Source organism: Carcharodon carcharias, chromosome 30 (genome assembly GCF_017639515.1).
Source record: "Carcharodon carcharias isolate sCarCar2 chromosome 30, sCarCar2.pri, whole genome shotgun sequence".
Lineage (NCBI taxonomy): Eukaryota > Metazoa > Chordata > Chondrichthyes > Lamniformes > Lamnidae > Carcharodon > Carcharodon carcharias.
In genome coordinates this window covers 35,802,355-35,816,791 of record NC_054496.1, presented here as the reverse complement: position 1 = coordinate 35,816,791, position 14,437 = coordinate 35,802,355, and the positions used below count along the sequence as shown (strand labels likewise).

The 14,437-nt window shown below is 45.6% G+C and overlaps 1 non-coding gene across 1 annotated transcript; it reads right to left on the bottom strand.

The window, feature by feature from the left end:
• Positions 1–757: 757 nt before the first annotated feature.
• On the bottom strand, positions 758–840 carry trnal-uaa. Its single transcript has one exon. It is a non-coding gene; the product is annotated as a tRNA-Leu (tRNA).
• Positions 841–14,437: the final 13,597 nt, after the last annotated feature.

Sequence of the window (14,437 nt, the reverse complement as noted above, 5' to 3'; positions counted from 1 at the left end):
TGGGTTTTATATCCGGGAGCTGGTTTTACATCCGCTTTGGCTATGCTGACTTCAGGCGCATCCCGAGAGTAAAATTCAGGTCTTAGTCTTTCCGCGTTTTAGTTAACTTGAGGGTTTTTGATCCTGAGCTGCCACCTTGTTGGGATGGTGTTGGTCACCATCTGTTCAAGAAATCTTCATAGTCTTCTGAATATTAACAGCAAGTCTTTATTAACTATTTGTAATGATATACATATACACAGTAAAGGGTACAGGCAAGGAGCTAACTCCATGTCCAGGTCTTAATACATCTCTGTTCAACACCACACTGACCCTCGGTCTGAGTCATGTGCCTTCTTACATCATTGTGTGGGTGGTACTGGGCTCAGTCCCACTTTAACCCTGTATGTGCTAGACCCTTCTACCACAGGAAGGAGTGACTAAACAACAGAATGGATGATGGTGTGAAGGGATTACCCATTTCAAACAGAGATGAGGGGGAATTTCTTCTCTCAGAGGATTGTGAATCTTTGGAATTCTCTACCCCAGAGAGCAGTGGAGACTGGCTCATTGAATATACTCAAGGCTGAGTTAGACTGAATCTTAAATGACAGGAGCATTAAGGGTTGTGGGGAACAGGATAGTAAGTGGAGTTGAGTCCAGGATTTGATGAGTTATGATCTAATTGAATGACAGAGAAGCCGCGAGGGACCATGTGCTCCTATTTCTTCTGTTAAATTGAGCAGCAAGATGACAAGTAACACCTGAAAAACACAACTACCAGGAGTGGGGTTTGAACCCACGCAGACACATGTCCATTGGATCTTAAGTCCAACACCTTAACCACTTGGCAATCCTGGTATATATGGAGCATTGAATCAAATGAAATTGAATGTGATTCAGATGCCAATTGACCTTGTACAGTTTCTCATTCTGATTGCTCGTCCTTCCGAAGCTAATGAATTGGAACAGACTGTGAACTGGAAAACAATCTATAAACACTGCAGTGTATTTAACTCCATGTCCAGCACTGTGAGACAGCGTTCAGTGTTTATAAAGGGTTGTAATTTATAGAGTGGTCTCTTGGATCAAACAGGGTTACAGAAGGGGGTCTGTGTACAGAGGATTTGGGGTGAGCTCTGATTCCGAACCCTTTCTGGATTGTAAGGAATAAAGAATGAATGAGAGCGAGAGATGCAATGTGGGAGAAGGGATGATGGAAGAATTTGTTCATGAACCTGATTAAAAGTGGCTCCAACACCAGATAATATTAAGATATCATCAGCGGAACATTAACATAATCTGAGCTCAGAGATCTGGTTGGGTCCCATTCCCCTGAAGTGAGGAACGAGCCGGTGGGGAAATTTCCCCGGGAATTCTATTCCTTGTAAGAAGATTAGCTCACAGTGAGGTGGAAATAACTCCATTGGGACTGTGTCAGATTGAAGAACCATTGTTCACTCCCTGGTTTTGAGAGTTTTAATTTGGTTTCTTCTCCATTTTAATTAGAGAGAATCCAAGGAGTGATTTTCAACTCCCATGTCTCTCAGACGAATGGGAGTGAAACCACATCTGACCCCGAGCCTGAACAGGGAGACCTGTTCTCCCTGTGTTTAAAGGGAATGAATTGGATATTAACCTTGTCTTAATGGAACGTTGACTGTCTGGTAATGTCTGGTGGAGAATGTTTTCCTCTTATATTAATGGAGTGGATGAGCAGAAATGGGAGGCTGTTCAACCGAGAGGTTTGGACATGGGTGAAGGGGCGGAGAGATGGTGGGAGTGAGAGCGACAGTGAGTCGGCCGTGGTCAACAGAATGTCAGGAATGAAGGTCAGAGGAACAGAACAGGCTGGAAAGACAGAAAAAGTGAGGAGCAGAGGCTGTGAGAAAGAGAGAGTAAAGGACAGGCTTGTTCAGTTGGTTGGGGTGTGGTGTTTATATTAGGTATCTGTGTTTGATCCTCTCCCAGCTCAGAGGGAATTGGACCAACATTCTGTCTGTACAATTAGAGAATGATGCAAGAAAGCAGGAGGCCATTTGACCCATCGTGTCTGTGCTGCCTTTTTGGTGAAACTGTACAATCAGTCCTAATTCCTGCTTTTACCCTAAAGCCCTGGACATTTTCTATTCCAGCATTGATCCAAATCTCTTTTGAAAGTTACTATTGAATCTGCTTCCAGCAGCCAATCAGACAGAACATTCCAGATCACAGGAACTCACTGTGTAAAAAATGTTTCCTCATGTCACCTCTGCTTCTGTTGTCAATCACCTTAAATCTGTGTCCTCTGGTTATCGACCCGTCTGCCATTGGAAACAGTTTCTCCCTATTGACCCGATCAAAACAGTTCAGGATTTTGAACGCCTCTGTCAAATTGCCTCTTCTCTGCTCCAAGGAGAACAACCCCAGCTTCTCCTGTCTCCCCACAAAACTGAAGTCCCTCACCCCTGGTATCATTCTAGTAAATCTCTTCTGTTCATTTCCTCCCTCTCATCAATAATTGGGATGAAATGTCTTAGATGAAAAGCACAAATGAAATAAGGAGGGAGAGAGAATTAAATGTTGATGAAAATGGGCATCAACGTTTGGAATGTAAAAAGAGCGAACGATTGAAGTTGAATTATTGATCAGTGAGGGGAATATATCACACTTTGAGGCTTCAGTGGGTGGATTTACAGATCAAGCTGGGAATTGAGGGGAAGCTGGTTCATGGTCTGTGGAACAAACTCCTCTCCGTGGGACAGAGCCAACAGCTGTCTCCATCCAATAACAGGCAGGGAAGAGCCAGTGCTTCAGGATTGGCTCGGTCAGTCCGGAGGGTATTGGAGTTTGAATCTTCGGGTTGTGGATTCTATCTGTAAGTTGGTTGCTTGTTGTGTTCAGTTTTTAGGCTGATTTCACAGGCGTTCTCCAGATCTCACACAATCACAGTGCAGAAGAGGCCATTCGGCCCATCGAGTCTGAACCGACACATGAAAAACACCTGACCTACCTACCTCATCCCATTTACCAGCACTTGGCCCATAGCCTTGAATGTTATGACCTGCCAAATGTTAATCCATGTACTTTTTAAAGGATGTGAGACAACCCGCCTCCACCACCCTCCCAGGCAGCGCAATCCAGACTGACACCACCCTCTGGGTAATAACGTTTTTCCTCATATCCCCCCTAAACCTCCTGCCCCTCACCTTAAACTTATGCCCCCTTGTGACTGACCCTTCAATTAAGGGGAACAGCTGCTCCCTATCCACCCTGTCCATGCCCCTCATGATCTTGTACACCTCGATCAGGTCGCCCCTCAGTCTTCTCTGCTCCAACAAAAACAACCCAAGTCTATCCAACCTCTCTTCATAATTTAAATGTTTCATCCCAGGCAACATCCTGGTGAATCTCCTCTGTGCCCCCTCCAGTGCAATCACATCCTTCCTATAATGTGGCGATCAGAACTGCACACAATACTCCAGCTGTGGCCTCACCAAGGTTCTATACAACTCCAACATGACCCCCCTACTTTTGTAATCTACGTCTCGACTGATAAAGGCAAGTGTCCCATATGCCTTTTCACCACCCCACTAACATGTCCCTCTGCCTTCAGAGATTTATGGACACACACGCCAAGGTCCCTTTATCCTCAGAACTTTCTAGTGTCATGCCGTTCATTGAATACTTGCTTGTCAAATTACTCCTTCCAAAGTGTATCACCTCACACTTTTCAGAGTTTAATTCCATCTGCCACTTATCTGCCCATTTGACCATCCCGCCTATAACTTCCTGTAGCCCAAGACACTCAACTTCACTGTTAACCACCCAGCCAATCTTTGTGTCATCCACAAACTTACTAATACTACCGCCGCCAACACCCCCCACCCCCCCCACTGCCCCCCACCCCCACAAAGTCATCTATATCGTTTATATAGGTGACAAATAATAGGGTGAGCACAGATCCCTGTGGTATGCCACTGGATACTAGCTTCCAGTCACTAAAGCATCCTCCTGTCATCACACTCTGCCTCCTACAACTAAGCCAATTTTGAATCCACCTTATCAAATTACCCTGTATCCCATGTGCATTTGCCTTTTTTATAAGTCTCCCACTTGGGACCTTGCCAAAGGCTTTGCTGAAATCCATATAAACTACATCAACGGCACTACCCTCATCTACACACCTGGTCACCTCCTCAAATAATTCAATCAAATTTGTTAGGCATGACCTCAATCTGACAAAGCCATGCTGACTATCCCTGATCAAACCTTGCCTCTCCAACTGGAGATAGATACTCTCCTTCAGAACTTTCTCCAATAGCTTCCCTACCACTGACGTGAGACTCACTGGCCTGTAGTTCCTTGGCTTACCTCTACAGCCCTTCTTAAATAGCGGATCCACATTAGCTGTTCTCCAGTCCTCTGGCACCTCCCCTGTGGCCAGAGAGGAATTAAAAATTTGTGTCAGAGACCCCACGATCTCCTTCCTTGCCTCCCTCAGCAGTCTGGGACACAAATCATCAGGACCTGGAGATTTGTCCACTTTTAAGCCTGCCAACACCTCTAATACCTTGTCACTCCCATATCAGTTTGCTTAAGAACCTCGCAGTCTCTCTCCCCGAGTTCCATACCTTCATCCTCATTCTCTTGGGTGAAGACGGATGTGAATTATTCATTCAACACTCTAGCGATGTCCTCTGGCTCCACCCATAGAATGCCCCGTTGGTCACATATGGGCCCTACTCTTTCCCTGGTTATCCTTTTCCCATTGATATGCTTATAGAATATCTTGGGATTTTCTCAGGATAGTCGGAGTCCGGATGGATGTACCCCGGAAGATGCACCATGGGACATTATCAGAAGTCCCAACACACTGACTCCACGGGAACTGCCAGGGAAGTCTGAACATCTGATGGCAATTCACCTGCTCCCTGGGACCCTCCGCAAAAGTCTCCAACTTCAGACAGTTCCCGTGTACTTACCTGAATAGATACCCAGGAAATGTTAGACCGACGAAAACCAAGTCTAACTCCTGGGTAACTGCACAGCTGACCGACCAATCACTCACAATGTCCCCACACTCGACTCCCACTAGACCCCCAACTACCCCCTCACCCCTGACTCACCATTGACCTCCCGACACCCCCAACTCGACCTGACTAGCTGCTCCATCCGACTCACCCAGCACACCCCATTCCCCCGACTCAACCTGACTAGCCTTTGCCCCAGCTACCCGCTTACCCACATGCCAACCTACCCAGCTTCCACCTTACCCACCTGACACCCCATCTCCTTACCCATTTACCTCACACACCCTAACCCCTTGCCCAGCCACCCCCCTTACTCACTTACCTTCTCTCTGTAGCTTTCCAAAGAAGCTTTGGGACATTTAAACTCTTTACTTACTGGTAAAAATCCTGGATCTCCCTTCCTAACAGCGCTGTGTGTGTACCTACACCACGTGGACTGCAGCGGTTCAAGAAGACAGCTCACCACCACCCTCTAAAGGGCAACTCGGGATGGGCAATAAATGCTGGCCCAGCCAGTGAAGCCCACATCCTGTGAATGAATAAAAAAAATCCAGCAGCTGGTGTTGTGAAAAGGGGGCGTGGCCTGTCCTCCCCCAATGATCCGACGCTATGAAGAAGCAGTTCCATTTCAGGCTCACTCCGCATTTCTGGAGAAGCCGGGATGGGAAGACCTGGTCAGAAACGCGGCGCTCCGGTGTGCTGGAGGAAAGTAGGAGCGGGGTGGCAATCCGACAGTGATTGACATTCCTCGGAAGATTCCGACCTCATCTTTCAATTCGATACTTTACAGCCTTCCAGGCTCAACACTGAATTCAGCAATTACAGACTGGAATCTCTGTCTCCAAACTGTCTCCATTTCTTTTCATGTTTCGCTCTTACTCTTGTTCTCACATTCGGAACGCAGCACAACTGCTCGAGGCACATCTTTTGTTTCTTTACTTGTCCCATTTCCACTCCCTTTGACTCCACACGACTAACTCTTCTGTCATTTAATCTCTCCCAGTTTTACACGCAATCACAGAGCTTCCCTATTGTCCTTTTTCTCTCCCTCCTGTTGCTTTAAGTCGATGACTTTTCAAACTTGTCCAGTTCTGATGCCTGAAATGTTAACTCGATTTCTCTCTGTACAGATGCTGTCAGAGCTGATGAGTATTTCCAAGGATTTCTGAATGTATTCAGAGGAATTCTCTGTTACTCCAGTCCGGTATCATGGACGCAATGGATGTTATTGAAAACAAGTTCCCTGGGCCATTTTGTTAGAGCTTGTTTGCTTCTAAAATTGCATTTTTACACTTCTGAAATTGTCTCAAATTATCCATTAAACTTCTGACATGGATCCATGTTTCCATTTAGCATGGGTGGATGATTGGACAATGGAGAAGTAGCAGAGAGTAGGGATAAACGGGACATTTTCGCTTTCTCAGCCGCTAACTAGTGGATTGCTGCAAGGATCAGAGCTGGGGCCTCAACTATTTACAATCCCTGTTAATGATTTAGACAAAGAGATCAATAATGTAGAATAATAATAATACTGTATTAATGTATCCAAGTTTGCTGATGATACAAAACTAGGTGGGAATGTAAGTAGTGAGGAGCACACAAAGAGGCTGCAAAGAGTAACTGACAGGTTCAGTGAATGGGGAACAAGTTGTCAGATGCTGTGTAGCTGTAGGGTATTGACTTTAGCAACGAGAATAGAAAAGTAGAATAATTTTTAAAAGGCATGAAACTTTGACATGTTGTTGTGCAGTGAGACTTGTGTGTACTTGTATCAAGCACATAGAAAGTTAGCATGCCGGTACAGCAAGCAATTGGGAAGGCAAGTGACAGGCTGGCTTTTATTGCAAAGAACTTGGGGCACAAGAATAAGGAGGTCTTGTTACAATTGCACAACACTTTGGTGAGACAACACCTGGAACACTGTGCACAGTTTAGGTCTCCATATTTAAGGAAGGATTTTCTTGTATTGGAGGTGGAACAGCAAATGTTCAATAGATTGGTCCCTGTGATGAGAGGCTGAGTAAAATTGGGCGATATTCCCCAGAGTTCAGAAGAATGAGAGGTGATCTCATTGAAACGTATAAGATTCTGAAGGAGCTTGACAGGATTGACACTGAGAGGTTGTTTCCCCTGGCTGGGGAATCTTGAAAGTCAGGGGCACAGACTCAGGATAAGGGTCCGATTATTTAGAACTGAGATGTGGAGAAATTTCTTCACTCAGAGGGTTTGTGAACCTTTGGAATTCTCTACCCCAGAAGGTAGTGGGTGCTCCATCGTTGAATATACTTAAGGCTGAGAAGGAACAGATTTTGGATCCCTTGGGGAATCAAGGGATATGTGGAGTGGGTGGGAAAGTGAAGTTGAGGCACAAGATCAGCCATGATCCTATTGAATGTTAGAGCAGACTCAAGGGGCCGTATGGTCTACTCCTGCTCCTATTGTGTTCTCATGTTAAACCAGGTTTAGAGAAGTGAATCTGTTAGGAGTGGGATTCCTGAGCCTGTGTGTGAGCTGTACCTGGATGGGTCCCAGACAGTAAAACGAGAGAGAGACAGGCAGCTCCCAGACACGGCTAAGGTCCGGACCGGCAGCTCTCCACCGGCAGTGTCTGGATTAGAGAGCGGGATCCTGAGCTGTTGTTGATGTGTTCTGACTGCTGCTGGGTCTGTCTGTCACACTCCGAGAGCCCCGGTGACAGTCTGTACCCGTCACCCTCATGTGGATCCAGCTTCCACTCTTTGCTATAGAGCTCGTGGTACAATGGCAATGTGTCTGATTCCAGCTGCAAATGACGTGTTTTCCAATCATGTGAAGGTCACAGCCTCTTGAGACTTCAGATTTTATATCAGGACAGAATTGGATGTTGGGAATGTTCCGGTAATTATAGTTCCCAGAATTAAGTTCTGTTTCCTGACAATTTGGATTTCCATGTTCGGAATCTGCTAGCTTTACCCTCCAGGAAGATACATTTATTCAGACAAACATATTCTGAACTAATAGAGAATTTAAACCATTATCAGAGCTTAAGTCAGTAATGCTAGATATGGATCTGGTCTTAAGATAAAATGTGCTCTGTCCCAGGAGTATTTAGACTAAACAAAGATATCTCAGCACATTGTTGCCTATCCCTAATTGCCCTTGAACTGACCTTGCTAGGTCATTTCACAGTGCAGTTAAGAGTCAACCACATTGCTGGGAGTCCAGAGTCACATGTAGGCCAGACTGGGTAAGGACAGATTTCCTTTCCTAAAGGACATTAGTGAACCAGATGGGTTTTTACAACAATCGATGATAGTTTCACGTTCAGCATTACTGAGGCTAGCTTTATATTTCAGATTTATTAACTGAATTCAAATTCCACCAGCTGCCGTGGTGGGATTTGAACCCTTCTCCCCAACGCATTAGGCTGGGTCTCTGGATGACTAATCCAGAGACAATATAATACACCTTTACATGTAAATTATAGTAGAAATTACTCTCTTAAAAAGCTTTGGCACTCCCAGGGCTTAGAATTCACTATTTTAGAATTCTAGAAGAATTAGGCTACCTGAACTTTACAGAGTGAATCTACAACTTTTTAAATGGTTACTTAATAATGCCTTAGAAATAGCTCAAAAATTGGATTATATTCTAATAATTTTTTGAATATTGCAGAGTGAAGTGCAAGATAAAATCTTTATCTCTGTTTATCTCTGTGTTTAATTGACTGTCACTCCTCTTCAAGAAATGCCTACCTTGAAGAAGTTTTGCTCCTCTCTGCGACAAGATTTCCGTATCTCTCTTTTGCCCTGTTCACCTTCATTGCTTTCCATTTCTCTCCTGGTGTTTGACAAGGTGTTTACTAAAACCCACTTTCACAGCCATATCTCCTTTCTCAGTGATTGTCTCCATCTCCAACTTACCCCACGTGGATTTCAACTGAAATTCCATCCCTCTTGTTTCGAACCCACCCAGGATTACAGGTATCTCCGGGACATAAAACGTTTCTCGGACTGCTGTTCCTGTCACATTCTGAGATCCACAGTCAGTGCCATGCGCCGCCATATGAACACACTCGACCTCTCCCCCCAGCAGCACCGCCGCACCCTTTTTCAAAGCTGCGCGTGCCCCCAGTTTCATTTTATTCTTCGTCTCATCTGACGCCTCAACAAGAAACTTTTTCTCTTTCTCTCAAGTGCTAAGGAACGCAAGCTCCAACAACTCATTGACACCAACACCCATCTAGGACCCTCCACCCCTGCCTGTCCCTCCGTCCCCACCCCATCTTCCAATCCCAGCCGCGGCCGTGTATTCACTATACCCCCTGAGCTTCCCCTCTCCGACGCTGAACGTTCAGTGCTCAGCAAAGGACTTAGTTTCATACCTTACGCCCTCATCTCAATGAATTTCGGGCTCGGCATGATGCTGAACTCTTCTTCCGCCGTCTTCGTCTCCGGGCTCACTTCTCTGGGCAGGAGTCCTCTTCCCGTTCAAGGGATCCTTTTACCCACCTCCAATATTCTCCCTCCACCTGGACCCCTCCCTCTGGATTCTTACCTTCTCTTGATCTTTTCATTGAGAACTGTCGGCGTGACATTAGTCATCTCAATTTCTCTGCTCCTCTCACCCATTCTAATCTGTCTCTCTCTCAACTTACTGCACTCCGTTCTCTAAGGTCCAACCCCAACATTGTCATCAAACCCGCTGACAAGGGTGGTGCTGTTGTTGTCTGGCGCACTGACCTCTACCTCGTGGAGGCTGAGCGTCAACTCGCAGACACTCCCTCCTACCTCTCCCTGGAGATGACCCACCACTGAACATCAAGCCATTGTTTCCAGGACTGTCACTGACCTCATCTCCTCTGGAGATATTCCTCCAACAGCTTCCAACCTGATAGTCACCCAATCTCGGACGGCCCGCTTCTACCTCCTACCCAAAATCCACAAACAGAACTGTCCCGGTAGACCGATCGTGTCAGCTTGCTCCTGCCCCATGGAACTCATTTCTCGTTATCTTGACTGCCTTCTCTCTCCCCTTGTCCAGTCCCTTCCCACCTACATCCGTGATTCCTCTGACACCTTATGTCACATCAACAATTTCCAGTTCCGTGGCCCCAACCGCTTCCTCTTCACCATGGACGTCCAATCCCTCTACACCTCCATCCCCCACCAGGATGGTCTGAGGGCCCTTAGCTTTTGCCTCGAACAGAGGCCCAAACAATCCCCATCCACCACTACTCTCCTCCGTCTGGCTGAACTTGTTCTCACGCTGAACAATTTCTCCTTCAACTCCTCTCACTTCCTCCAAATAAAAGGTGTGGCTATGGGTACCCGCAAGGGCCCCAGATATGCCTGTCTCTTTATGGGGTATGTGGAACATTCCTTGTTCCAGTCCTACTCCAGCCCCCTTCCACAACTCTTTCTCCGGTACATTGATGATTACATCCGTGCTGCTTCATGCTCTCGTTGGGACTTGGAAAAATTTATTAATTTTGCTTCCAATCTCCACCCCTCCATCATTTTCACATGGTCCATCTCTGACACTTCCCTTCCCTTCCTTGACCTCTCTGTCTCAATCTCTGGTGATAGACTGTCCACCAATATCCATTACAAGCCTACCAACTCCCACAGCTACCTCGGCTACAGCTCCTCACACCCCGCTTCCTGTAAGGACTCCATCCCATTCTCTCAGTTCCTTCGCCTCTGTCGCATCTGTTCTGATGATGCTACCTTCAAAAACAGTTCCTCTGACATGTCCTCTTTCTTCCTTAACCAAGGTTTTCCACCCACGGTCGTTGACAGGGCCCTCAACCGTGTCCGGCCCATCTCCCGCGCATCCGCCCTCACACCTTCTCTTCCCTCCCAGAAACATGATAGAGTCCCCCTAGTCCTCACTTATCACCCCACCAGCCTCCGCATTCAAAGGATCATCCTCCGCCATTTCCGCCAACTCCAGCATGATGCCACCACCAAACACATCTTCCCTTCACACCCCCGGCGGCATTCCGTAGGGATCATTCCCTCCGGGACACCCTGGTCCACTCCTCCATCACCCCCTACTCCTCAACCCCCACCTATGGCACCTCCCCATGCCTACGCAAAAGATGCAACACCTGCCCCTTCACTTCCTCTCTCCTCACCGTCCAAGGGCCCAAACACTCCTTTCAAGTGAAGCAGCATTTCACTTGCATTTCCCCCAACTTATTCTACTGCATTTGTTGCTCCCAATGCGGTCTCCTGTACATTGGAGAGACCAAACGTAAACTGAGCGACCGCTTTGCAGAATACCTGCGGTCTGTCCGCAGGAATGACCCAAACCTCCCTGTCACTTGCCAGTTTAACACTCCAACCTGCTGTCTTGCCCACACGTCTGTCCTTGGCTTGCTGCATTGTTCCAGTGAAGCCCAACGCAAACTGGAGGAACAGCACCTCATCTTCCGACAAGGCTCTTTACAGCCTTCTGGACTGAATATTGAATTCAACAACTTTAGATATTGAACTCCCCCCTCCAGCCCCACCCCCTTTTTTTTTGCAATAATTTATATAGATTTTTCTTTTCCCACCTATTTCCATTATTTTTAAATCTTTTATGCCCTGCTAGTCTTTCCAACCCACTCCCACTAGAGCTGTACCTTGAGTGCCCTACCATCCATTCTTAATTAGCACATTCGTTTAGATAATATCACCACCTGCAACACCTCTGTGTTCTTTTGTTCATCTGTGACATCTTTTGATTATCTGCTCCTATCACTGCTTGCTTGACCCTACAACCACAACACCACCCCACATCCCCACTTCTCTCCCCCCCCCCACCCCACCAACCATCCGCCACCTTACCACCACACCCCCCCCACCACCCCCACCCCCACCACCACCTTAAACCAGCTTATATTTCACCCCTCTCCTTATATTCACTCAATTCTGTGGAAGGGTCATGAGGACTCGAAACATCAACTCTTTTCTTCTCCGCCAATGCTGTCAGACCTGCTGAGTTTTTCCAGGTAATTCTGTTTTTGTTTTGGATTTCCAGCATCCGCAGTCTTTTGTTTTTTTCAAGATAAAATCATTCATCTATCTATGACTACAAAGTTCAAATGCAATTAAAAGTAAATGCAATCCTCAAATCCACTTGGAAAATAAAAGTAATATATTCAAACAATTAACAACTGGTTTTTGTACTCAGTCAGAAGTATAAAGTGTAGTTTTCTGCTGCCTTTGTCTCAGGTTGAGTGCAAACAATATCAAGTCTCATCTTTCTGATGGTCCCGCAAAATCTGACTGGCTTGTTTATCTAAGTTTCTAATTTATAGAAAATCTTTTTACTTTGAATTACGTGACTATTGCCTGTTATATTTCTGAGGTTCTTTGTTTGAATGAGAGTTCTTGCAAATCAAAACATGTTTATCTGTCCATTGCAGCAGCAATGTTCTCAGCTTCAGCTCCCTGTCTGGAATAGTCTTTCTCAAGGCCCCCATGTCTATATGTGTGTGTGAAATTAATGTCTCTCTCTCTCTGCTCTTTGCCAAATGATTTTTAGCTGTTCTTTTAGCTGAGTTTCAGTTTTTAATCCTTTCATAGACTGAGTCAAATCCTTAATATCCACACTCGGCTTTAATTTCATACATTTTTAAATCAGAACAATCTTTCAGCAATGTGCTGTGCCTATTTTTTGTATAACAGCGCTGTCACCCAGTGTGAGAAATAAAACACAAACCGTCCAGTGTGAGGCTCAAACATATAGCCAGCTCCGTCTGTGTGTCCGCTAAGTTCAGTTAGATCGAGCGAAGTGTAATAACACCAATGTTACAGGGTTTTCATACAAGATAGAGACAGAGATAAAAAGGGAGCTGGGGTGGCCATTTCTGTTAGAGAAGCAATTACATCTGTGAGAAGGATTGATATATTAGATGGATCATCAACTGAGGCCAGATTGATTGATTTTAGGATCAAAAAAGAGGCAGTCACACTGCTGGGAATGTACTATAGAACTCCAAACAGTCAGAGGAAGATAGGAGAGAAAATATAGAGGCAAAACTTTCAGCAGTGCAAAAACAGTACGGCAGTAATTGTAGGGGGTTTTATCTACCCCAATATTAACTGGGATAGTTTAAGTGTGAGAGGAATGGAGGGAACAGAATTCTCGAGATGCATTCAGGAGAACTTTTTTGGCCAGTATGTAGCAAGTCCAAGAGGAGAGGGCACAGTTCTGGACTAACCTTTAAAAAATAAATCAGGTAGAAGGAGTCACAGTGGGGAGCATTTTGGTAGGAGTGATCATAGTTCAGTTAATTTTAACATCATTGTGGAAAAGGACAGAGATAGAACAGGAGTTAAACTTCTAAATTGGGTCATGGCCAATTTTATAAGCTGAGGAGTGATTTAGAAAAAAGTGGACTGGAAACAGCTACTTGAAGGTAAATCAGTGTCAGGGCAGTGAGAGGCAAACAACGGGGAGATTCAAGGGGTTCAGAGTAAACATGTTCCAACAAAGAAATGGGTGGGACAGCCAAATCTAGAGCCCTCTGGATATCAAGGAGCTTTCAGGGAAAGAGAAGGCAGAAAAGGAAAGCTTATGTCAGACACTGAGAACTGAATATTACAGAAAGTGGAGAGAAGTAGAGGAAGTGGAGGGGTGAAATCAAAAAGGAAATTAGGAAAGGAAAGAGAGGGTATGAAGAAATATTGGCAAGCAAAATCAAGACAAAGATGATTGATCAATACATTTAGAGTAAGAGGATAACAAAGGAAAGAGTGGAGCTCATAAAACACCGAAAAGGTAACCTGTTGTGGAGGTGGAGGATGTGGGTATGGGTCTGAATATTTACTTTGCATCTGTCTTAACAAAAGAGGGGGAGACTGCAGACATTGTAGTTCAGGAGGAGGAGTGTGATGTATTTGATGTGATAAACGTAGGAAGAGAGGAAGTATTAAGGGGATTAACATCGCCAGAAGTGGATAAATCACCAGGGCCGGATTAAATGTACCCCAGGCTCTGTGCATTCCAGTCAATAAAGATCTGAGTACACTAATCCCATTTTCCAGCGCTTGGCACATAGCCCTGGAGACTAGGGCAACGCAAGTGAATATCTGAATACTTCTTAAATGTTACAAGAGTTTCTGACTCAACCACCCTTTCAGGCAGTGAGTTCTAGGCTCCCACCACTGTCTGTGTGAAAAACTTTTTCCTCAACAGCCCTCTTAGCCTTCTACCTCTTACCTTAAATCTATGCCCCCTGATTATTGACCCCTCTACTAGTGGAAAAAGTGCCTTCCTATCCACCCTATCCATGTTCATCATAATCTCATACACCTCTATCAGGTCCCCTCTCAACCTTCATTGCTCCAAGGAAAACAACCCCAGCCTATCCAATCTTTCCTCATGGCTCAGACACACCAGCCCAGGCAGCATCCTGGTAAATCTCCTCTGCACCCTCTCCAGCACATTCACATCCTTCCTATAATGTGGTG